The sequence below is a fragment of the Pogoniulus pusillus genome, chromosome 4 (genome assembly GCF_015220805.1).
Source record: "Pogoniulus pusillus isolate bPogPus1 chromosome 4, bPogPus1.pri, whole genome shotgun sequence".
NCBI classification, from domain to species: domain Eukaryota; kingdom Metazoa; phylum Chordata; class Aves; order Piciformes; family Lybiidae; genus Pogoniulus; species Pogoniulus pusillus.
The window spans coordinates 17,069,493-17,093,147 of record NC_087267.1 but is presented as its reverse complement, the minus strand read 5'-3'; the positions used below and the strand labels follow the sequence as shown (position 1 = coordinate 17,093,147).

The following is a 23,655-nucleotide window of genomic DNA, read 5'->3' as shown; positions in this document are numbered from 1 at the left end:
ATTTCAATGTCCCTCCTAAACTGGGGGGCCCAGAACTGAACACAGTACTCAAGGTGAGGTCTAACCAGTGCAGAGTACAGGGGCAGAATGACCTCCCTGCTCCTGCTGACCACACCATTCCTGATGCAGGCCAGGATGCCAGTGGCTCTCTTGGCCACCTGGGCACACTGCTGGCTCATGTTCAGGCAGGTATCGATCATCTGCCAGTTTGATCAGGACGTGTGGGTGGATCTCATCAGGCCCCATGGACTTGTGCACATTCAGATTGTTTAGGTGCTCACAAGCATGATCTTCAATTACAGTGAGCAGATCTTCCTTCTCCCAGTCCTTGCTTTTGCCCTCTGGGACTTGGACATTGTGGTTGGAGCCCTTGCCATTGAAGACTGAGGCAAAGAAGTCATTGAGCATCTCAACCTTATTCATATCCTTTGTCACCAGCTCTCCATTTCCCTTCTGGAAGGGTCCCACATTCTCCCTAGTTCTCCTTTTCTCAGTAATATACCTGAAGAAGTTCTTGTTCCCCTTACTGTCCATAGCCAGAATCAATTCTAGCTGTGCTTTAGCTTTCCTAACCTGAGCTCTGGCTGCAAGGACAATCTCTTTGTACTTGTCCCAGGTTCCCTGTCCTTGCTTCCACTCCCTGTAGGCTTTCTTCTTGCGTCTGTGTCCAGGAGCTCTCTATTCATCCAGGCAGGCCTCCTGGTGTTTTTACCTGCTTTCCTCTTTTTTGGGGATGCATTGCTCCTGGGCCTGGAGGAAGTGATCTTTGAACCAGTGCTCCTGGGCCCCCCTTCTTTCCAGAGTTTTTCCCCGCGGCACCCTGCTAAGGAGATCCCTGAAGAGGTTGAAGTCTGCTCTTCTGAAGTCCAGAGCAGTGAGTTTGCTATGCACCCTCCTTCATGCCTTTGAGGATCTTAAACTCTACTATTTCATGGTCACTGTGGCTAAGGCTACCCTTCAGCTTCACTCCACTCACCAGCTCCTTCTTGTTGGTGAGGATTAGGTTGAGCATAACACCTTTTCTTGTGGGTTCCTCTACCACTTGGAGGTGGAAGTTATCATCAGTGCATTCCAGAAAGCTCTTAGATTGATGGTGTTCTGCTGTGTTGTCCTTCCAACAGATGTCAGGGTGGTTGAAGTTCCCCATGAGGACCAGGGCCTGCGAGGGTGAAGCTTCTCCTATTTGTTTGTAAAGGGCCTCATCTGCTTTGCCTTCCTGATCAGGAGGTCTGTAGCAGTCTCCTACTACCACGTCACCTTCTCCTGCCTTCCCTTTAACCCTTACCCATCATCTGTCTGTTTTTGCATTGCACATCCCAAGGTGGAGCTCCATAGGCTCTAATTTATCATTTATGTAGAGGGCAAACCCCCTCCCCTTTTCCTCTGCCTGTCCTTCCTGAAGAGTCTATAACTGTCTATCCCCCAAGCTCCAATCATGAGATCCATCCCACCTTTCATTAGGAGTAGTGGGATGTGTGCTAGGCAGAAGGAGGTGAAAATGTGAATGCTTTGGAGACTCCACCTAGTCTTAGGCTTTAACTACTAGTGTCCAGTTGTGCAAACAGACTTGCACAAGGAGATCTCATGTGGAAATGGCAGGCATCGGAAATGGCAGGCATCCGTAGTCTTTTGAGCTTCTGGAGAAAGGAGCTAGAGACTGCAGAGCTGCGAGTGGGTGTAGCTCCTAATCCCTTTGTGTTTGGAGGTTTGCTGCCATCTCTGACATTCATTCAGTCATCAGCAGGCATCTTACCCAATCTCTCTGGGGCTGGCTTTTTTTCATCCCTAATAAACTGGAGATAATAATTAGACGCAAGTGTGTAATTTTAACATTTGTACATATCACAAGCTTAATAAGAGGATATAAAAGCACTGTACTTTGCTGACTGTCATGTTGGCTTGGAAAGATCTCTCTAAGGGTGTTACCTGCGACAGCTGAAGTGAGAAAATTCATGTTCGTGGCACAGGTAGGTATTGGTAGCTGAGCAGTAGATATTGCTGCATGGCTTGGTTTTCCTCGGTGTTTGTAAGACAAATTGTGTAATTGACTTTCATAGTTCTTATTTCTGCGTACAACATTCTTCCTGATCGTTTGAAACAGGCAGGTACATTTTGCTTTAAGCTGAGAAGGAGGTGTAATAACCTTGGAGGACACTCGAGAGACCGTTTACCCTGCCCCATCGCCATGGATTTTAAAATCTGCGGGTTTTACCCCCGCTCTCTGGCCATCTTCCCTCCCGGCCGCAGGCAGGGGCTGCAGCCCAGCCCCGCCGCCCGCTCCCGCCCGGCGCTGCTGCTCTCCGCGGCTGGTGGGAGAACGAGGGCCGGGCGGGGGCTCGAGGAGGCGCTGAGGAGCCGCCGCAGCCGCTAGCCCCCTGCGCCCCGGGGAGCCAGGAGGCGGTCGCACCGGCAGAGGAGCTCCGCTACGCCGGTAAGGAGAAAGAGCCCTCCGGGAGGTAGCCTTTTCTCGCCTGCCTTGAATTCCTCTGAAGGCTCCTGCGGCGTGCGCGGGTACTCTGCGGCACAGCTAACGGGGAGAGCGGCTGAGGCAGGCTGCACAGGGAGGGGGTAGCCAAACGTGGCGTTGCTGGGCAAAGCCGGCAGCGGCAGGAACGGAGGAAGAAGGGGCGGCCTGAGGCAGGACCAGACCGAGTCCTGCGGGGATGACCCCCTTCTCGCCCGCCCTCGGTGTGCCTGACTCCCTCTTGCAGAGCCGCTCCGCTGCGCGCTTCTCGTGAGTTCGGCAGCACGGAAGCGGGGCCAGGCAAGGCGGAGGACAAAAGCTGAGTGCGGGCGGCCTGAGCCGGTCCGCATCCCTCAGAAGGCAGCCACCTCCCCGGGAGCCCCCGGCCGCAGCCGCTGAGGGTGAGAGGCGGCGGAGGGGGAAGGCACATTCGCGCTGCCGCTCCTCCCTCCCTCCCCCGGCCGGATATATAGTACCAGACCCAGAAGGGAAGGAGAGCGTTCTGGGTTTTTTTTTAACATTTTCTTTCTTTCTTTCTTTTTGTTGTTTTTTTTTTTTTTTTTTTTTTTTTTGGTCGCCTCCTTTTCCTTGCCGGGAGTTGTTTGTACGCTAGGGAAGGTGGGGACAGCGTTTTGGAGACAGGAATTGGTTGGAAAAGCGGTGATTGAAGGTAATAAATCCGCTGGGATCCATGTCAGGGGGGAGGGGGGCAAACACATGAAAATAAATAAATGGAGGTGGGGGAGAGGAGGCGACGCTGTGGAGGATGATGCCCAGGAGGTGAGGAAGGCGGCAGGGGGGCGGCCGGCCGGGGCCGGCTGCGGCTGCCGCGGTTGTGGGAGGCTCGCGTGGGGCCAGGCCGGATCGCGCCGGGCAGGTACGGCGAGCCCGAGGGAAAGCTCCGACCCGTGGCTGTGGGGAGCGGTGCGCGGCGGGCGGAGAGCTTGGGGGGAATTCGAGCAGGGCTGGGCCGGACCCCTTGGCACTGGGCGATGCCCCGGGGGGGAGCGGCGGCCTCATCTCATCCTCTCTGTGGCAGAGTTGAAGCCGGGGCGCAGCCCAGCAAATGCGGAGCGGATGTGGTGAGCGGCTTCTGTTCGCTTTCACAGCAGGGTTTGCTCTGGGTGGGGACGGTCTTCGGTGCGGTGTTACAGAACAAGATAAATAGGGAGATCTGGCGTAATTGCAGGAGAGGTTTGCCTTTATGTCTCTCCCTGCTATTGGGCCCGTCTCATTTCTTTCATAAAGAAGCGTGTTATTGAACAGAAAGAGAGTTTTAATCCTATGAGGGGTGCTCCTTATTCTGAGCCTTGGTGTTGTTTTCTGTCTCTTGATTGGGAAATCGCTGGACGCTCCTGCTGCCCACCCACATGACACCACAGAAATTCAACTCCAGTCTTGTTGAAGGAAGGCGTGAGGATATCCTCGGTTTTCTAGAAAGTAGAGATCGTGCCCTTGTCTTGTGTTCTAGAGCCCTTCGCAGGCTCTGTTACTCAGAACGATTTGCTTTTACGTGTTTTTCTCTGAGCCTTTTAAGGGCATAACCAGACAGGCGAATAAATAATGGCAGCCCACTAACAGGCAGTAGGAAGTAGTAAAACTAAGTAAGAGTTGCTTCTCCCAGAAATACTGCCTTAGGAATTCAATCGAAAGACTAGTTTTGCATCGTCATTTAGGCTTCTTCTGCTATCAGTGAAGGCAGGCTAGCAAAATGTGTTCTGAAATCTACATTTGCCCTAATCCTGGTTCACTTGAATTTGTATTAAAATAAGGGTAAAACTGAGCTACTGGGCAGTCCCTAAGATGTACTACGATATGTGGCCTTTCAGGAGCTTTTAACACCAAAGCTTACTTTGCTTTGGTGTGTGTTACTTTTAGAGTGCAACTTTCTGCTTGTGCTGGTGTTCTCAGAACCTTCATGTGCACATAATTAGAAGCTGGTGGCAGTTCAGAGATCTGCTGCTGGAGTTTGGATTTTTTTGCATCTACTATATCAAAAGCATCATTATTTCCTGCTTACCTGTAATGTTCTTGAGTAGGGCAGTGCAAGTGCTGTTCATTACGGCGTAACGTGCTCTTCTTCAAAGTAATTACAGAGTTTAAAAATGACACTGATAGTTGCTTTAGGAAAGTTGTAAAGTCCCTGTTACAGTCTCTTTAATCTCCATATCTGTTGCGTTTTCTCCCCTTGATTAAACTATAGTTGTGCAGAAACAATTTTTTTTCCTCTTGTTTTGGGGTGTCCGTCAAAGTTGAAGTCACTATAAACATCCATACCTGGGTGATGATAATAGAAAATTTGAGAGGGAGAGGAGAGGTGCACTCACTCAGAAGTAGTATCTGAATTAAACATAGCAATAGCAGATTGAGGACAGACTTTTACTATATTTAGAGGATGTTCAAAGATGCCTCTGATACTGTAATGAAACTGCAAATTCTTGCCAGTTCGAGTTTCAATTCTAATCCTTATTAAGACTTGTTTCAGTTAGTAGGGTAGAAATGTACTTTCAAAATACTTTGATGACCATATGAGAAAAGCCTGGCTAAATAGAATCTGTAGCATGTCAGCTGGGCAAAGGAAAAGAAGAATCTAGAGACAGACTGTCAGAGAAGCAGGGAGTGACCTGTTAACAGAGCCACCAAGTTTGCGGCTTTGCTATGGAGACAGCTTTGACTGATGAACTCATTGTGCATTCTCCAGGCAGTTCGGATCTGACTGGTCACAGACTAGATGCTTACAATTTAGTTTCTAAAGCTGTGTTTCAGTCTTACCCAGATCTATCTTTTTTTGTGCTGAAAGCTGAAAGGCAGTTTTATCATGTTATAAGTCAGGTCAGTGGCAGAATTGTCCCAAAACCTTAATTCAGAGCTCTGTGTTCTGATCAGAGGAGGTGGCTGTTTACCATGTAAGAGTAAGACCCCACTTCCTTCAAGAATACACTTACTTAATTGTTTTGCCTTAAAGTTTCCTCCTATGCTTAGTTTGTCAGGCCCTTGATTATGTCCACCTTTATAAAAATTTTGGTTTTCACTGCTGTTTCTAAGATGCATAATTTTGGGCCAGATGGACTGATAATTGCTGCTTCTTGTTTCATCTTCCTCAAAACAACCATATGCCCTGATTTGAAGGAAATAATGTTTCCCTGATGTTATCTACAGAATGTGGAATTATTTTGCCTTAGATGGTTAAGAAGGGCCTTTTCTTACACAGAGGAGGCTGAATGTGAGTTCACTGTAGTGTCACACCCTCTATGGAATCTTTCTTCAGAAACTGTCTTGGTACTGAGTGAAATGATGAAAATGTAGCTTTGTTGCAGCCTTGTAGGCAATGCTCTAGATGAACAGTAAGGAAAAGATTCTTCCAAAGCTACATACACTATATTGAAAAAACAACAGTAAGTGTTACATTGATGTTTGGCCAAACAGATGTGTTTCTGGGAAGAATCTGTGTGGAGTTTGAGATACTGTGTAGGAAAGGGCCCAGCCCTTTTCAGAAGTGTTGGTTACAGCACACCTTAGTGAATCCTACAAGAGGGATTCTTAATTTATTCACAAAATATGTTGGTGTTAACACAACAGTCTTCTAAGATGTTTTTTGTGATGAGTGTGCTATGAAGTTAACAAGGAGCTGCACAGATGGATTTGATAGCAGCCAGAAGTGGTGCCATTTGACTGGTTGTTTTGGTTTGGGTTTTTTTGGATGGTATATGAAATTGGCCCAGGCATCTTTATAGGTGTGCTGTGATACCTCAGAACAGCTGCAGCGACTTCAACTAGTGGTGGGCTGTGGCTGATGCAGCATGCAGAAAACCATGGCCTTAAGCTGACGCTATTTTCTCTAGGAGTGGCTCTTTGCTCCCTAAGCACAATAACATGGAAAAGGTTGTGGCTGCAGCAGTCAGCTCTGTTTTAGCCAAAGGCACAACACCCATCTGGAACTATACTTTTCTGTTGCTACTTTCATTAACATAGGAAAGAATTTCTTTGCCTGCTGTCTTTACCTTGAAGTATAATGTGAATAATCATGCCCTCTGAGCTTTGTTTCCCATGTGGCTAATGACATAAGTTTATTCATCATTTGTGAAAATTGGTTTGGTTATGCAGAGTTGAAGCATCTGAGATGCCTCCTCCTTTATCACCAAGGCCTTCAGAAACCAGAGTTAATGCTTTCAGCAGAGGTGTGTACTAAGAGGCAGGTGTTTATGTCTGGATTCAGCACTGGAGCATTTAGTGATGCTCACTTTCAAGTGCCTTTCTCTGGTGTGGTCAGAAGTAACACATTCTGAAGCAAAAAATGATCATGTTCTATGGCGAATAACCACAGTACTAGACTGCTGAAACCGGGAGCATTGCCTGCTCTGTTCCTAGTTAGGACCAGCAAACGCAGGTGATTTTGTGGCCCCTACGAGATGACCACGCAGCTGCTCAGCCTGTGTCAACAGCTTGCATTCAGCTGCAAGGAAGAAGCAATTTGAAGTGGGATGAAGAACGTGAGTGAGCATGCTTTGCCAGTCTCATCCTGGCCTTGTGGCAACCACCAAAGTTTTCTTGAGTGAGGTGAAGAAAGAAGAGGAAGCAAACTGCTTATTTCTGCCAGAATCCTGCAGAGTCACTATGTCAGAAGAGCCAGGGACTGATGCAGATCTTTTCAAAACCATCTGCTTTTACCACCTGTCTTTGCTTATTCACAGACAGTCTTATTGGGCATCAGTATTCAAAAGCTTTCTCGTTAGGTATAAAACCAAGTAAGTTTCTTCTGATATTCTTCTGTTACATGCCCATAGCTCAAGTAGGAGACTATAAAAGTGAGAGATAGAGAGGGGGAGATAGAGAAAAGGACTTGCCTGCCCAATATAAACCACTTTGTGATGTTGTACACACTCACAGTGCTGTCAGTAAAACTTATTTTGAATATTAGCTGGTCTGAAATGGATGACATGATTCTGTTTAAGCCTATGCTTAAGGACAGTTTTGAGGGTGAAATTTTGTTGCAGAAGGAATCCTTAGCAAAACTTCTGCTGCATGCACTGACATCAGCTTATTTGTTGCTTCTCGCTTTAAATCAAGGGAACCGTCTCAGTCCTGAACTGCTTCTAGATTTCCTGTGGCTGTTGAAGTGAGTGTCATTGCTGTAAAGCATCCAAGTTCTTTGATGGACAACAAAATATTTGAAGAGACTGAAACTGTTGGTCCTCAGACCATTATTAAGACACCTAAAATCTCATGTAGTTGCATTTCTAAACTGATTGTGGCAGAATTATGCTCTTAATTAATCCTCACTTCATGTAACTTCCATGTCATTGCTTTACTTCTGATCCTGCAGACTATGAAGAAACAGTTTGCAGACCTGGAGCTCTGGTAGCCATGTAGACTATCACTGCACGTGGTAAATGCCAGTTTGTTCCGGTGACTGCAGTGCTAGCTTCTCCACAAAGCTTTTCCTGTGCTCTATGATCCTTCCTCCTGTAACATAGATTATTGCTTTGATGTGGTTCTGCTTGTACTTCCCTGTGGAGCCCTTCCCTTGCCATCTACGGGAAGAAATGAAATCCCAGATCACTGAATGACACTGTCTTCTACCAGTGACCTCCTTCTAGCTGTCATTGCTGCTATCTTTATCAGATACTCTAGAACAAACTGGCTAAGCTAATATATTTCTAGTATAGAACAAAATGTCAGTGATCCCCTCTGCAGGTTTGTGGGGTTTTTTTTGTGTGGGTTTTGGGTTTGCTTGGGTTTTTTGTTTGTTTTGGTTTTGTGACTTTCTTGTATCTGAAATAAACTTGATGACACTCTGGCAGAGAGGAGAGGGCAAGGAGCCCAGAGATACCAGAGTGTTTATGCCATGCGCTGTTGTGTGTATCGAAACAACCATCATATCTTGCATCTAGATGTAGTCAAACCTGTCAACTCAGTGGAAAACCTTTGGGGTTTTGCATTTAACCAGTTAATTTTACCATAACACTGTCTGGCAGGAGAGTGTCTAATTATTCATTGTTCTTATGCTCAAGCTCAGTGACTGCTGCCTTTCATCATGTATCCTCAAAACAGCCTGTGGGTTTCTACTGTACTTGAACTGAAGGTTTCAGAGAATCCTAAAGAATGGGCAGATTTGGTGGTAAATGATGGATGCTGATGCATTTTTCAGTTAATATTTTGTTCATCACCTCTGTTTCCTAATCTCCTTGTTCTCTGCCAGGCATTTTTTGTTCTGCCTTCACTAAGCAGATAGGGGAGATAAGGAATATCTGTGTTTAAAGACTGATTTCACCTGTAACTTCACCTGTATTTGACCCATCAGGGACCTTTCATTGCTGTGCAGTCTCAGGCAAACTGCTGTGTATTAATCCCCATAGCTCAGAAGAAAATTTCTCCCCTCTCCACTGTGTTCTGAAGCTCTCTTGTATTTATGCTAAAATTAGTGCTTCACAGGCACTTGGCTTAAATCCTGTGTGCTGCTGTTTGCTACCGGGTCCAAGTCAGTTGATATGCAGGGAGGGGATGTTCAGTTCCTGGTACTGGAATGCTCCATGCTTGGGGCATCAAGTGTTTTGGTCTAGCACTTTTTTCAGTGGAATATTTCTATTGGATCATGTGCAACTGAGATGCAAGCAGTTGTTTATCTGCAGAGAGTAAGGCTGAATTCTCTACCAGGGGAAAGCCTTTTGCTTTGGTTAGCTCGCTGTGTTTCAAGAACCCCTTAGGCATTGCTCACTGCTGCCTGCTGCCCTGCAAGTGTTTCCAGCAAGCAAGTCGGGGATCATGTGAAACTATATGCTTCCAAGATGTGAACTAAACTCTGATCTGACAGCAGGTCAGTCACAGCATTAGCAGCTCATACGCTGCCACTTGGAGGGGAAGGGGTCTTACTTCTCATGTTACTATTGGAAACTTTTTGCCTCTTAATGTTACATTTACTGCAGCTCTGATTTTCAAGTAAAAAATTATTTAATTTTGACACTCACCTTTCTGCTGGTGAATCATACACAGGTGGAAGGTTCATGAATACTGAATGCATTCCTGTCATCTTTCTGAAAGGCTGGATTTCCCCAAGACCAGGCTGGTGACATGTAGGAGGACAAGTTGTTTCGTGACTGCGTCTGCTTCGCCCTTTAAGTTAAATATGATTGAAAATTACCAGTCTTAAAGGTTATGGAGTGTCTAACTATCAGTATTCCACCTTAAAAACTGGATATTATTCAAAAAATTATATGGAGTGCTGGAGTTTCCATCATTTCCCATGGATTGCATCCTTGAAGATGGGCAAGTTCTTGCCTTCTGAAACAAAAATATCAGGATTTGTCAAACCTCAAGTATCCTACTTGTCACTAACATTATATTGCTGTGGCAACTTGTGGAACTTTTGTTCGGGAAGATGAAGTAAGGTGATCCAGACCCCTTCATAGGAACGCCTCTCTGATCTAAGGTTCATGTGTTCAGTGCTGTAAAAGTAAAGCTGTCTTTCACTAAATGACAGGGTGCCAGCAAAGAGAGTAGTTCTCTTGTTTTCCACGTATGCCTACACCTGATGTGCCTGGTGTGACTGTGAGCCCTGAAAGTGCTATGTGACTAAAAAGTAGAATTACAGAAGTATATCTTCTGCAAGTATAGAAACGCAAATGAAAGTACAAATACCTAGATGCATATCAGGAAACTTGTTTCTTATCTTCTGTGTATGAGTAAGCTAACTTTATTATTGTGATGGTTTAGGTGTTGACCCGCCCCCCCCCCACCTTGGAAATCACCCAGACTAGACTCAGCCAGCTCTGGGAATATGAATGAAGCTTATATTTGCAGCTAGCACAATATACAAGCAGATATTTACAGTATATACAGTTATAGACAGAAATGTAAAAGGCAAAAAAAGTAATACAGAAACACAACTCCCCTCCCAGAAACCTGAGTCCTCAGGAGGGGCTTCCAACCGCCCCATCACCTTCCCCCTACCCCTCTCAACCTTACCCCAGTCCCAAGGAAGAATGGAGGTTTGGCCATGGGGTTAGGAAGCAAAGTGGATTAGTCTAAAATGGAGGGTGAGGTTAGGGAGTAAGATGCAGCTCAGCCAGCAGAGTGGTTATCTATGGTTTTATTTCATATTCCTATACATCTCGGCAAGCCTATGGGGGAAGTAGACATCACTGTTGCTTTCCTTTCACAGCCTGTAATCTAGTTCTTCTCACCAAAGCATTCTAGCCTGCTTCAAACTAGCACAATTATGCCTGCTAGTTGAAAGTAGTCAAGACAACAGGGTTTTTTTTCATCTGATGCACACAAGTCCTTGTATGTATTTTTACTCGTGTATCTTTTCAGTGTGTTTTCTGTATTTTCAGTTGAGTAGCATTGATGGTGCTTGGTGTTTTGCTCCACGTAGCTTTGTGTAAATAACTCCCAGACTGGTGGCTCGTTTACACTCCTTACACCTCCTTACACTCCCCCACACACACACACTTTTTGTCTTTGGAATTCTTACCTGCCATGTGCAACCTTGCATTCTGTCTGTGAAGAGTATAGTGCCCCAAATGTCCTGATTTGGGGTAATCTGAAGTGCTCAAAACTTCTGGCTTCTAACTGCCAGCAGCACCTTCCTTTGACCGTGGAATATTTGCTGGGGTGTCCCGTAGGTAGTTGGGTTTTTTATTCTGTATTGTGCAAAAATCTTACCAGAACAGAGCTTTCCACTTGCACCAATGGAGTTATTTCATCTATTTGACAGTTGTTTTGAAGGTTGAGAAAGATTAAGGCCAGGGAAGTAAATTAAGAATGACTGTACTTCTCTGATGAAAAGGTCATACTTCATTGCCTTGTTTTTTTAAATGCCATCTTTCCCATTCTGTATGGAAATTTACCTTCTTTTATTTAAAAAGCAAGTTCTGAAAGAATCTGGCTGAAAACTTAAGGTAAACATATCAGCTTCATTTTATTTGTCCTGCTTATAAACTGTAAAAGTACAACTGCAGAAGCCACTTTTTTATTTGTGTTGAATGTTTCTTCCTTGATTAAATGAGCTGTTTAATATATTGCAAATAAGTATCTGGTCTGGTGTTAACAAGGGAACATCTGTTCTGATGTCTTGGAATGAATGCAAAAATGGTACTAATATATCTCCCTCAGAACTGCATGATATGGGAAAAACGAAAATGTGCTGGGCAACAGATGAAGTGGTTTCTGTCATCTTGAGAATGATTTCTGCCAGAACATGTTGGTTTTGTTGATATAGTAAGCCTCTTGGCATCTGTACTTTGTGTTTACTAATACTCTTGTTGAAGGTGTGCTTTTCATAAAATAACAGGATCCCCTGGGTTGGAAGGGACCTCCAAAGGTCATCTATTCCAACCCCTTGCAGTAAGCAGGGAGGTCCCCAGCTAGATCAGGTTGCTCAGAGCCCCATCAAGCCTGACTTGGAACATCTCCAGGGATGGGATGGGGCCTCCACTGCCTCCTGGGACAATCTATTCCAGTGTTCCACCACCCTCACAGTAAAGAAGTTCTTCCTAATGTACTATCTAAATTTACCCATCTCTGTTTTGAAACCATTGGCCTCTTGTCCTATCACTGCAGGCCTCTGGAAGCAGTCCCTCTCCAGCTTTCTTGTAGGCCCCTTTCAGGTACTGGCAGGCTGTTCTTTGATCTCCCTGGAGTCTTCTCTTCTCCAGGCTGAAGAATCCCAGCTCTGTCAACCTGTTCTTGTAGTGGAGGTGTTTCAGTCCTTTGATCATTTTTGTAGCCTCCTCTGGACCATCTCCATCAGGTCCATGTCCTTCCTGTGTTGAGGGCTCCAAAGCTGGACATAGCACTGTGGGTGAGGTCTCCCTAGAGCAGAGCAGAGTGGTAGAATCGCGTCTCTTGATCTGCTGGCCATGCTGCTTTTGAAGTGGCCCGGGATGTGATTTGCCTTCTGGACTGCCAAGTGTGCACTGTGTTGGCTCATGTCTAGTTTTTCATCTACCAGTACCTTCTATCAAATCCTCCTCCAGCCCGTATTAATAATAAGGATTATTATTAATAATAATCCTCATGTGCAGGACCTTACGCAAGCCTTGCTGAACCTCATGAGGTTCACCTGGGTCCACTTCTCCAGCTTGTTCATCTTCCAGATGCCATCTTGTCCCTCTGGTGTCACTCAACTCAGTGTCATTTGCAAACTTGCTGAGAGTGCACTTGATCCTACTGTCTATATTGCTGATGGAGATATTAAATAGTACTGGCCCCGCTATGGACCTCTGAGGGACACCACTTGCGACCCATCTCTATTTGGACATTGAACCATTGAGCGCTACCCTCTGTATATGACCATCCAGCCAATACCTTATCCCCTCCTAGTCCATGTGACGCTGAGGCATTAGTACAGTTAGTACTGGAAAGCAGAGTGGATAGCAGAAAACATGGGTGCCAATCCATGGTATGGTGTGTGGAAATCAAGTAAATCTGGGGTCTGCTGGTGTTCCCAATGATGAGCAAAGAGGAGCAAGATGGTGTTTTGCACTTGCATTTCACTGTCAACAATTCAGATGAGATGAGCACAGTACAGATGCACTGCAGTAACATATGAGGTAGGGAGTAGTGTTTGAAAACCACATGTGGTGGAAATGGGTTGCCTTGACTGGGGTGTGTCTGAAGATCTCTGGAAGGAGTGCCATAAGAGCATTTGGGCCCTCTTGTTTCTTGACTTAGAAGTAGGGACAAGTCTGCAGTAGATTGTAGGTCTCTGATAAATTCAGAAGAAAGGATATCACAAAATCATCTGGGATCCTCTGAGATCATGAAGTCCAGCTATTTTGCCTGCTCCACTAAGTCTGTCACTACACCATGTCCCCAAGCACCAGATCTGTATGGCTTTTAAACATATCCAGGGGTGGTGATTTGACCACCTCCCTGGGCAGCCTGTTCCAGTGCCTCACAACCCTTTCCATAAAAATATCCCTAATGTCCATCCTGAACCTCTCCTGGTGCAGTTTGAGGCCCTTCTCTCCTGTCGTTAGTTAGTTATGAGAAGAGACCAGTGCCTGCCTTGCTACAATCTCCTTTGAGGTAGCTGTAAAGAGCAGTAAGGTTTTTCCTTTTTTTGTAGACTAACCATCCCCAGTTCCCTCAACCACTCTTCACAGGACCTGTTCTCTAGGGCCCTCACCAGCTTTCCCTGTCCCCACTCTATTTGCCTTGATGTCCTTCTGCAGTTCCCAGAACTGAGCTTAGTGCATGAGATGTGGCCTCACGAAAGCTGAGTTCAATCACTTCCCTGCTTCTGTTGGTCACACTCGTTATAATACAGACCAGGATGCTGTTGGCCCTCCTGGCCATCTGGGCACACTGCTGACTCATATTCATCCTCCTGTCAATCAGTCATTCTCCCGTTCCCACCCCCCCAGGCTTTTCCCAGCACACAGCCATCCAGCTGTTCTTCCCCAGGCTTGTAGTGTTGCTTGGGGTGGTTGCGTCTGAGGTGCAGGACCCTGGTGATAGGTACCAGCCCCTCAGTGAGCATTCGGGAAGGTAGCCTGGCAGGTTTGTCAAGACAGCAGTGAGATCTGTAATGTCAGTGAGGAGCACTTAATGGATCTCCCTCCTTCCCCTGAAGGAACCACATCCTAACAGAAGCCAAATAGTAATTTTAGTCCTGTTAAGTGAGTGTAAGGTCATGTGTCAATACCTCACTTGTTTTACTTCATTCCTTTAGTTATTTTGGAGGTACTGTTATGAGAAGGGTAAAAAAGTTCAGCTTTGTACTATGGATGTTTCTTACACATCTTTTCTTGTAGTGTTTAGAGGCCTTGTGCTTTGAATTGTGCTTTGGATTCTCCTCTTTCCACTATCTGCTTGTGAGACGTACTTTTTGCTAGGCACCTGCTCATGAAGATCAGGGAGCGGGGCACTTTCTTATTTCAAAAGGGTGAAGTGAGGATAAATGCTGTGTTTTTAGAACCCAAGCAGTGTGAAACTGAGCATGTGCGGGCAAGAGGGAACCTTCTTGCAACATGACCCTCCAAGAAAGAGGCATGATAAATTCCTACTCTAAATATGATTTTGTACAAAAGCACAGATTGCCTAGGGGAACAAAATTAAGCAGTGCTGCACAGGAAACAAAGCATGTTCTACTCTTCAGATGTACTTAGAAAAGCCGTTTACGCTCAGAGCGTTTGGGTTGGGTGAGACTGATGCTAGGGTGCTGAACGACATGGGTGATAAAACTGCAATTCTGGTTTCTGTGAAAAGAGATAGCAGAGAAGTCATTGAAGACTAGGGAAAGGCTATCATTCCACCCATCTTCAAGAGGAGTAAAAAGGAAGTTCAGGGAACTTTGGTTAGCCACCTTTACCACGGTCCCTGGAGGTACTATGTATCATCTCCTCGGGGACTTACTTTCAGGCTGAGAAGATAATCAACAGTTGCCTCAGATGTAGGAAAGGGCATGTTGCACTTTGACCAACCTGAGTTGCTTTTGCAATTGAATGACTGTGTAGATATGGAGATAACCAGTGGGTATAGCATTTCTTGACTTTGACTTCAGTGAGGGTTTTGTTGTCATCTCTCATTGATTAAGCTGTGGAAATCGGGTTGGACATATAGATTGTTAGAATGATTGAAAACTGCACGGATATCTAGGCTGAACGAGTGGTCTTCAATGGCTCATTGTCTCATTAGAGACAAACAACAAGTGGCATGTGAGAAATTGGGTCAGTAGATAGTTACCTAGATGGTGGGACAGAATGCACCCTGAGAAAAGTTATAGATCACATTAAAGTGATGGGAGACTTTAATAAACCAAATGGTAGAAATGCAACTTCAGCTGGATCTTGAGGCACCTGAACTTGGGACCAACACAAACCTCATCAAGTTCAGTGAGAGTAATGGTAAAGTTCTGTGCATGTCCCCAAATGTGCTAGGAACTGTAGATATGTATAGAAATCTGTTGTTCAAACTAATTTGTCAAAAAATCAGAGAGATGAGGAAAATCAGCTGTGAGGATCACGACAGATCTGTTTGCACAGAACAGTGCTGCTGATTGTTTGTTTTCAGTTGAGGTGGTTCCTCCTCTTAAATTTAACTGCAACTGTGAGCACTGCAAGATTTAATTGAAGGGGCCAACCATGGAAAGGGGAAAAAGCAGTCATCTAAAAGGCAGGATAATTTGGAGTATGATTTTATCAGTAATCCAAAGTAGGAGTGGAGACAGAATGGGGTCAAGCTTTGCACAAGAAAGAGAGAAACGCCCAAGTTCCAGTTCCCCAAACCCACAACCAAAGCCCCATTGTTGGAAGCCTGTGGGTGGGAATGTTGCAGAGTGTGCCTCAGGCACCAGGCCTCTTCTGGGACTGGCCAGAAAACGATGTTGCAGTCATCTGCTGGTCATCCTTTGTGGATTTGCTGACTCCCAGATGAACACCAATGCCAGCTGCATCAGGGCTAGGGCCATGTCGCTTCAGGGCCGATTTTGCCTCAAAGCAGTTTTATTTCTTCCAGTTAATGTCCAAGCAAGAAATCCTGCAGACCTGAGAGTCACACCAGTTTGGAGGTATCAGATCTCACTTAAGTTGCTCATGACTATATAGACAACAGGAGGAAAAAAAACAATCCAAAACATTTTGTGTTCTGAATCTAGGAGGAGTCAGTTTGGAAAAGCTTGGATTTAAACTCTTGGCTTTAGCTGATGTAAGCTGATTCATGGAACAGCCCTCAAGTAACTAAAACAAACAAAACCTTATTTAAGACGTGGCCATGGTCTTTTGTTTCCTTGTTCAGTGCATTTCTGCAGAATACTTCTCCAGCCTACGCCTGTGTGATTAAAATAGGCACCGCCACTGATTTACTGCCCCCTGTGCTGCTGGAGTGCTGTGCCACAAAAATAACACCATGTGGAAAAAATGCTCTTGAGTAAATGTGGATTTCCTTCCTGTGGTTGGTAGCGCTCTGGCAACACTTCCCTCCAAACCATGACTGTAATTACAGCAGCTGCCATTGATCTGGGACGTGGTGAATGATATCTGTATTTAGCAATGAACACCCAGAGTGGTAACTGACAGAAAACTTGCTTTTCCTGTTCAGCCCTCGCTCCCCACCCTCCACCTCCCACCCCCCTCATTGTTATTTTAACCAAATAATGTTATTTTTAGGAAATTTCCTTTATTGGTTTTTCAGGAAGTTGTTGCTAGACGTGAACAGAGTTTCAGGGTTTTTTTTCACTCTTGGGATTTAATACTTTTGTTGCAGCCTAGTTTAAGCATCGGCATTCATGGCAGTTTCACTGGAAAGATTTTTGGCAGGGAAGTCTCTGCTTCTGCTGGATACATTTTCACAAGAGGATAATTAGGACCTGGTGTGGGTCTCTGGGGAGACAAATATGGAGAAAAAAAAGGAAATTATTTGCACGTTGCACGTCAGGAAAATATATTTCAGAAGAGAACACGTTTCTGACAAACATTTCTCACATAAACTTAACTCTTACTATTCATGCGGTAGGAGGATGTGTGTTGATATTTGCTTGCAGTTCACAGAATCGCACGATGTTAAGGGCTGGAAGTGACCTCGAAAGATCATCCCGCCCAGCCCCCCTGCAGAGCACGATCACCTATAGCAGATCACAGAGGAATGCATCCAGGCGGGTTGTGAATATCTCCAGAGAGAGACTCCACAATCCCCCTGGAGTAGAAGCACCCTCCCTTCAGAAGTCGAAGCGGCAACCGGGGAGTAAGCGTATGCACAAGAGCTGTCTAAATTGAGAGCGTGGGAAGTTAATCGGCACCAAGAGATTAGATTTGTTCTAGTGATCTTCACTGAGGGGTTCCAAGTTTTCTTATGCAGGCTTGAGCAGTGATAACTTCGCTGAGAAATGTCGGTTTCCTTGTGAACTTCATTCAGTACTGCAATGGCAATGCAATAGTGCAGTGAAACAACCCCCTGAGAAGGCTGCGTTACTCAGCTCTCTGTTTCAGATAAACCCTGCCGTGGAGGCATGCTGGCTCCCGTGTGTGCTAACTCACTGCAGTGCCATGATGATGCATCTCTTAGAACTCCGGGGCCAGTGCTTGCCCAAAATTAGTTTGCAGCTTTCCCCTGCAGTCGGAGCCAAAGCTTTCTGCCAGCTGGGGAGTTTCCATACTACAAGGGGCAAAATGCAGATCTGCAGTTGTTCTGTATTGATCTACATGTCAGCAGCCCTTAGTGGAGACCAGTAAGTTCAGCCAAAATTCAGGCACTTCTGCAGTGTGCTTTGGTTCCTGGGGACTGTAATAGCTTGGGGCTCTGTCAGCTCTGGCACTGCATCCAGGCAAGTGTCTTTCAGCAAAGCTAAAGCTGGGAGCAGCTCAGTCACTTCAACAGGCATCAGCCTGCATTTGACTGGGTTTGCCAATTCATCTGTGCTGCCTCTCCTCCTTTTTGGGTGACTGCACCGCTGTGCCTAATGTGCCTTTTACCTATCATCTTGGATATGCTGCCTGAAAGTGAGCTATATTTGCCTGGAGTCAGCGAATCCGAATCATGTTGTCAGACTGCATATATAGACCCCCCAGCCCATTGATATTAGAGTGTAGAAACCTAATTCAGATTAAACCCTGCATGTTATGCAAGAGCATTTGTGAAATGAACTTGGAAAATACAGAGCGACAGTGTCTCAGGTACGAATGCAACAGCCTGTAATCACAATTTGACCTAGAAGATGAAGGATCATTGTTATGAAACCAAAAGCAGAAACCTGTTTGAATTCCTTGGATGTGATCTGCTCTTCCTTCCATCTCTGGGCAGCCTAGCTGGTTAATGCCAGCTGGTTTGGCAGTCATGAGTGATGGACATGGAGCTTTGATGTACATTAGGACTCTACCTGGTTTTCTTGCTCCCAAGTTTTTTCTTGTGGTATGTGGCTGTTGGTTTGGGCTGCTTTGAATTCCATTTTGTGCTTAGGCTTTGGACTGGGTTTTGCTTGAAAGGCTCAAGGCCCTTGAGCTGGGACATGGATACAGTTTACTGAAGGACCTTTGTCTAGATACTACAGGTAAGAGGTGTTCCTGGACCCCTTATACCAAAGTGACGTGGTTAACATGATCCCACTTCTGCTGTCTGTTTGCAATGAGTTAGCGAGAAACAGGCTCATCCAAACCTCATGTTGGAACTTAGTTGCTCCTTTACCAAAATTGTTCCTGCCAGGTGTCCTAAACCGCTAAGAAAAGACACTTGCTATGCCTTAAAACAGAGCAGAAGTAAAATCACTGTGTTGCTGAAGACAAGGAGAGGCAGTGTAGAACATGGCTGTCGTTTCAGTGTCTGGGACTATCACATTATGCAGATGATTTTTGTGTTTTTGAACCTTGAAATGTTTAAAAGGAAGGTGGTTGCTGTGTGATTAGCGGCAGCACCATGTGAACATCTGAGAGTTACTGAAAGCACAGTAATGTCTCTAAATCTTGCAGTTAAGCTAGTTAGAACCTAGTTAGCACAGGAGTCAGCATGGACTTTGTAATAAGCTTTCAGTCTGCTTCATGTTTGAAGCACTGTCCATAATGGAATATGTCTATGAAGAGCAACCTGGCTTGACAAAGTATAACAGCATTGTTGACAACATTTTTAATGAGGAAAAATGTACTAAAAGTGAGTCCCAAAGGCAGTAAGCCACCTACCACAGGCCTGTCTCATGCTTGGTGTGTTAAGACTTGGCCCATGAGTCTCTCTTCCCTGAAATTCTGTATCCATGGATAGCTTCTCTCCAGCTCCAGACTACAGTTGGTACTGAGACTCGGTAGGGTTGGAGAGGCATCATTTCATGGGACTGTTGCAAGCCAGATTTTACCTCCCAGAAAGCCTACCTCTGTGATACTGGGCATTGAATGGTCACTGTCTAAACGATCTGAAAACTTGATGGATGCATCAGAGCATTCTGATGGATCATATCTTTTCTCCATGCTAGCATAGAGCTGGTCTTTCACATTGGTGTTGGAATAACCTAGAATCATAGAATTGTTAAGGTTGGAAGAGGCTTATAAGATCATCAAGTCCAACTATCAACCCAACACCACCATGGCCGTTAAACTATGTCCCAGTATGCCACATGAAGACATTTTTCCAAACACCCAACCTAAACCTCTCCTGGTGCAACTTGAGGCTATTTCCTCTCACCCAGTCACTAGTTACTTGGGAGAAGAGACCAACAGCCTCCTCATTGCATCCTCCTTTCAGGTAGTTGTAAAGGGCAAGACGGTCTCCCCTTATCCTCCTCCAGACTAAAGAACCTCAGTTCCCTCAGCCATGGGAAGCTGGATCATCTTATGTAATATTTCATTAGTATTTTTAGGAGACATAGATCAGATCTGCAGTGGAAGTTCAGCAGAGTGTATCATCTGCATTGGTTTATGGTAACTAAAGGGGTTTTTTTGTACTTTGTGCTTAAAAAGAGGTGTTCTCTGCAGCTGGGGAGAACTTGATGACCAGGCTACAGAAATCTTCTTTGTGCAGTTGTGCAGGATGACTTAGAGAAGCAAATGAATTATGTGTTTGTTCAGATTTCCTGCTAGAGAATACAATATTCCAATTTCAATATTGTGACTATAGCAATGGTCTTCTAAGGACTCTAGCTCTTACTACAAAAGGTGGGGCTCTGTGTGTAAGTTTTGCTCTGCTCACCACACTTCTCGGTTATGAATTCTGGCCTTGTCAAGTGGATTGTTTTCATAACTGCTAAGCAACGGCAAAAACCCAAATCACAAAGCATCATTAGAGCAGGAATCTGCGTTTTTGTGGCCTCCTGGCATGAAATGGAGTCAGCCTGCATGCCGCAGCTAACTGCAGAAACAGAGTCGGGCAAAGTTGGAAGGCAAAACTTTGATTGTCTTCGTTAGACTGCCTTATTAAAGCTCCTGATTACGAAGGCAGTCAGTGTGTTTTTATGAGCCAGAATAATTGAGAGCTCAGTAAAGGGAGTGTACTGTCCTGCCTGGTAGTTAAATGGGTAGATTCAGTGCCTCGCAACTGCCTTGCACATCTACCAAATTCCAGCAGGTAATAAAAAGTTGCTGTATGCTGCAGATAGGAAGGTTGATGTGTCACAGTGCTGCATGTGGCTTAAGTGACTCAAGAGTGGTTTTCATTTAGGTATTAAACTGGGTCCAATATAGTACTTCAGGGTTCCTTTTTAAGTTGTTGAAAATGCACGATCTTCCAGCTTAAACGAATGTATGGGGTGCTGTGTAAATGCAACTGGGCAGTAAGCTGCCACTTTTTAAAACTTGTTCACTGTAAATTTTTCTGGGTTTAAGGAAGCTGTGAACTGAGCAGATGAGCTGGAGGCACATAACCTTGGAACACTTCCTCTGTGCCAGACTCAAAGACATTCTGATTTCGCTTTAGGGGTGATTCTCCTTGGATTCTGTATTCCTCCAGTAGCACTGGTTTTGCCAGAAAATGTGGCTTATTTTATCTTCTGAGTTATTCTTGGTGCAAAATACAGTACAGCTGACCCAAAAAGACTGTGACAAAGGACAGCTGCACTCTGTATAGTTTTCACTTCAGCCTTTCTGGTTTGTTTGGTTTAGGGAAAGCTAAGTACCTTGTTTCCTTTGAGCACAGTGGACTTTGCCTTGGTGGTGCTAGCTGATGCTTATAACCAAGACTGGATTTCTGATGGGATACAGTCATGTGCTCTTGTGAACCCTAGACTTTGAATCCTTTTATGTTAGAAGCAGAAAAGGATGAGGAGAGCTGGTTGTTGCCAGCTGGTTCACACGTGAGCAAAAGCCTTAATTTATGATTCTCCTTACAACCCATTGTTTTTCTCTGTTTTTGTTAGGTTGCCAAAGGTGGAAAGGGAAATTCCATGAGTTTTACCCAGCCTGTGTGCAAACGTCAGGTCTGAGAAGCGTGAGTCTAAACACCTTTTAGCAGATTTGGCCTTTAGCTTCCTGTGTCTTGTAGGGTGAGATTGTAGTTTTTTTTTTTTACCTACTAAACACCATTTAGCTGCTGCAGCTTTCACCTGGATTAATCCTTAGCAGCTCCTAGAATCCTCTGTTTCAATATAGTCATGGTGAACTTTGCAGTTAAGATTTATCAATCCTCTAAGCATTTCCTGAGGGGGTTGTTTTGTGGGTTGTTGGGGTTTATTCTTTCGTTTTGAGGAAAAAATGTTTATTGTCTATTTCCAAAGAACCTCCACATCTCCTGAGTAGTGTTTTGATTTACAAAACAATTTATTTGCATTTTCTTTACTCCTAAAAAAAAGTTTGAGTGTAATGGGGTTTAGATGCAAATTTCCACCAAGGGTGGTGATGTAACCTTTATTTTAATAGTTTTCCATGGCCTGGGTGAAATGAGATTTTTTTGGAAGCATCTTGATTTTGCTCCCTGGAAAGTTTGCTGGAAGAGAAAGCAGACTTGCATGCCTCAGTAGGAAAAGAAAACTGAAATGGGGAATGCACAGCAGCCACCATTTAGAGTGTCAACATTGGGTTTTTTTCGTGCAAATTCGTGCAGCTACTTGTGGTCTATATCTGATTTTAAAGCACAAAGATACTGAAGTTCCTTTGAAGTGCAGATTACCATAGGACAGTGTTGTGTTTCATTTATTATTTTATGTTCAAGCATATGACCTCTTGAATATCCTCTGCCTTCTGTGTACACCTGCGATTCAGGTTCAGATAAAGCTGTGTTGTCTTGAAGAGTACAATCATAGAATCATAGAATCAACCAGGTTGGAAGAGACCTCCAAGATCATCCAGTCCAACCTAGCACCCAGCCTTGTCCAATCAACTAGACCATGACACTAAGTGCCTCAGCCAGGCTTTTCTGGAACACCTCCAGGGATGGTGACTCCACCACCTCCCTGGGCAGCCCATTCCAATGCCAATCACGCTCTCTGTGAAGAACTTCCTCCTAACATCCAGCCTATACTTCCCCCAGCACAACTTGAGACTGTGTCCCCTTGTTCTGTTGCTGGTTGTCTGGGAGAAGAGACCAACCCCCACCTGGCTACAGCCTCCCTTCAGGTAGTTGTAGACAGCAATGAGGACACCCCTGAGCCTCCTCTTCTCCAGGCTAAACACCCCCAGCTCCCTCAGCCTTTCCTCATAGGGTTTGTGCTCCAGGCCCCTCACCAGCTTTGTCACCCTTCTCTGGACACATTCCAGCACCTCAACATCTCTCTTGAATTGAGGAGCCCAGAACTGGACACAGTACTCAAGGTGTGAGCTGACTCGTGTCTGTACAAATTCTCTTTGAAGTGATGACCTTTTAGAACTTCATCATTTGTCTCCATTTGAAAGATGTAGCTTCAGATGCTGCCCTGAACAGGAACACATCCCATGGATTCTGTGATTCTCTCCCAGCTTATTCCTGGCTATGTTGTGGTGCATGTTACGCCCTCATAATTCTTTTCCTAGCTCATTCTTTCTGAAAATCTAGCAATGATTTTTCAGATATGAGGCCAATGAAATTAAAGGTTTAAGGTTTTTATCCCCATAGGAACTGTCTTTTTTCTCATTTTCCCCCTTTTGCTTATGTGAGCTTTTATTAGTGATAAGCTTAGACATTGAGGATATACTTGAAAAGATCCACTTTATGCCTCAAGGCCTCCACCAGCCTTCCTGAGATAAGCTGCTGCTCCCATCTTTGTTTCTGCTGCATTCTTCTAGTGGAATCAGAGGTAACCTGATGATGAGGTTTTTCCTGGTTTGGTTTGATTGTACTCCAATGGGTAACATGCTCTTGTGTAGGTGTGATGGTTTGGGTGTTCCCTGCCCCCCACACTTTAGAAGTTACCCAGACTAGACTCAGTTGGCTCTGGGAATATAAAGCTATTTATTTACAACTAGCACAATATACAAGCAGATAGTTACAGTAGATACAGTTATAGACAGAAATATACAAGGTAAAAGGTAATACAGAAAACACAACTCCCCTCCCAGAAACCCGAGTCCCCAGGAGGGGCTCTCAACCACCCCTGCACCTTCCCCCTGCCCCTCTCAACCTTACCCCAGTCCTAAAGAAGAATAGAGGTTCAGCCAAGAGGTTATGAAGCAAAGGTGGGTTAGTCCAAATGGAAGGTGAGGTTAGGGAGTAAGATGTTGCTCAGTCAGAGCCCAAGGCAGAGTGAGGCAAAAATGGCAAGAGTGTTATCTAATGTTTTCCTTTCTTCTTCAGCAAGACCTGAGGGGAGTAGACATCACCTTTGTTTTCCTTTCGCAGCCTATGATCTAGTTCTTCTCACCAAAACA

General features: G+C 45.0%; 1 protein-coding gene across 6 annotated transcripts in view; it reads left to right on the top strand.

Moving 5' to 3' along the window:
• Nucleotides 1-2,232: 2,232 nt before the first annotated feature.
• FAR2 (fatty acyl-CoA reductase 2) overlaps nucleotides 2,233-23,655 on the top strand; it is a 152,785-nt gene continuing 131,362 nt past the window's right edge. The window contains exons 1-2 of one of the 6 annotated variants that reach the window (XM_064142263.1): nucleotides 2,233-2,431; nucleotides 3,078-3,134. The gene's annotated coding sequence lies outside the window, so the exon portion shown is untranslated. Of the gene's footprint in view, nucleotides 2,432-2,495; nucleotides 2,512-2,933; nucleotides 3,135-21,233; nucleotides 21,305-23,655 lie in introns of those variants that run through there. The other 5 variants (XM_064142262.1, XM_064142264.1, XM_064142265.1 and 2 more) reach the window with 5 other exon arrangements.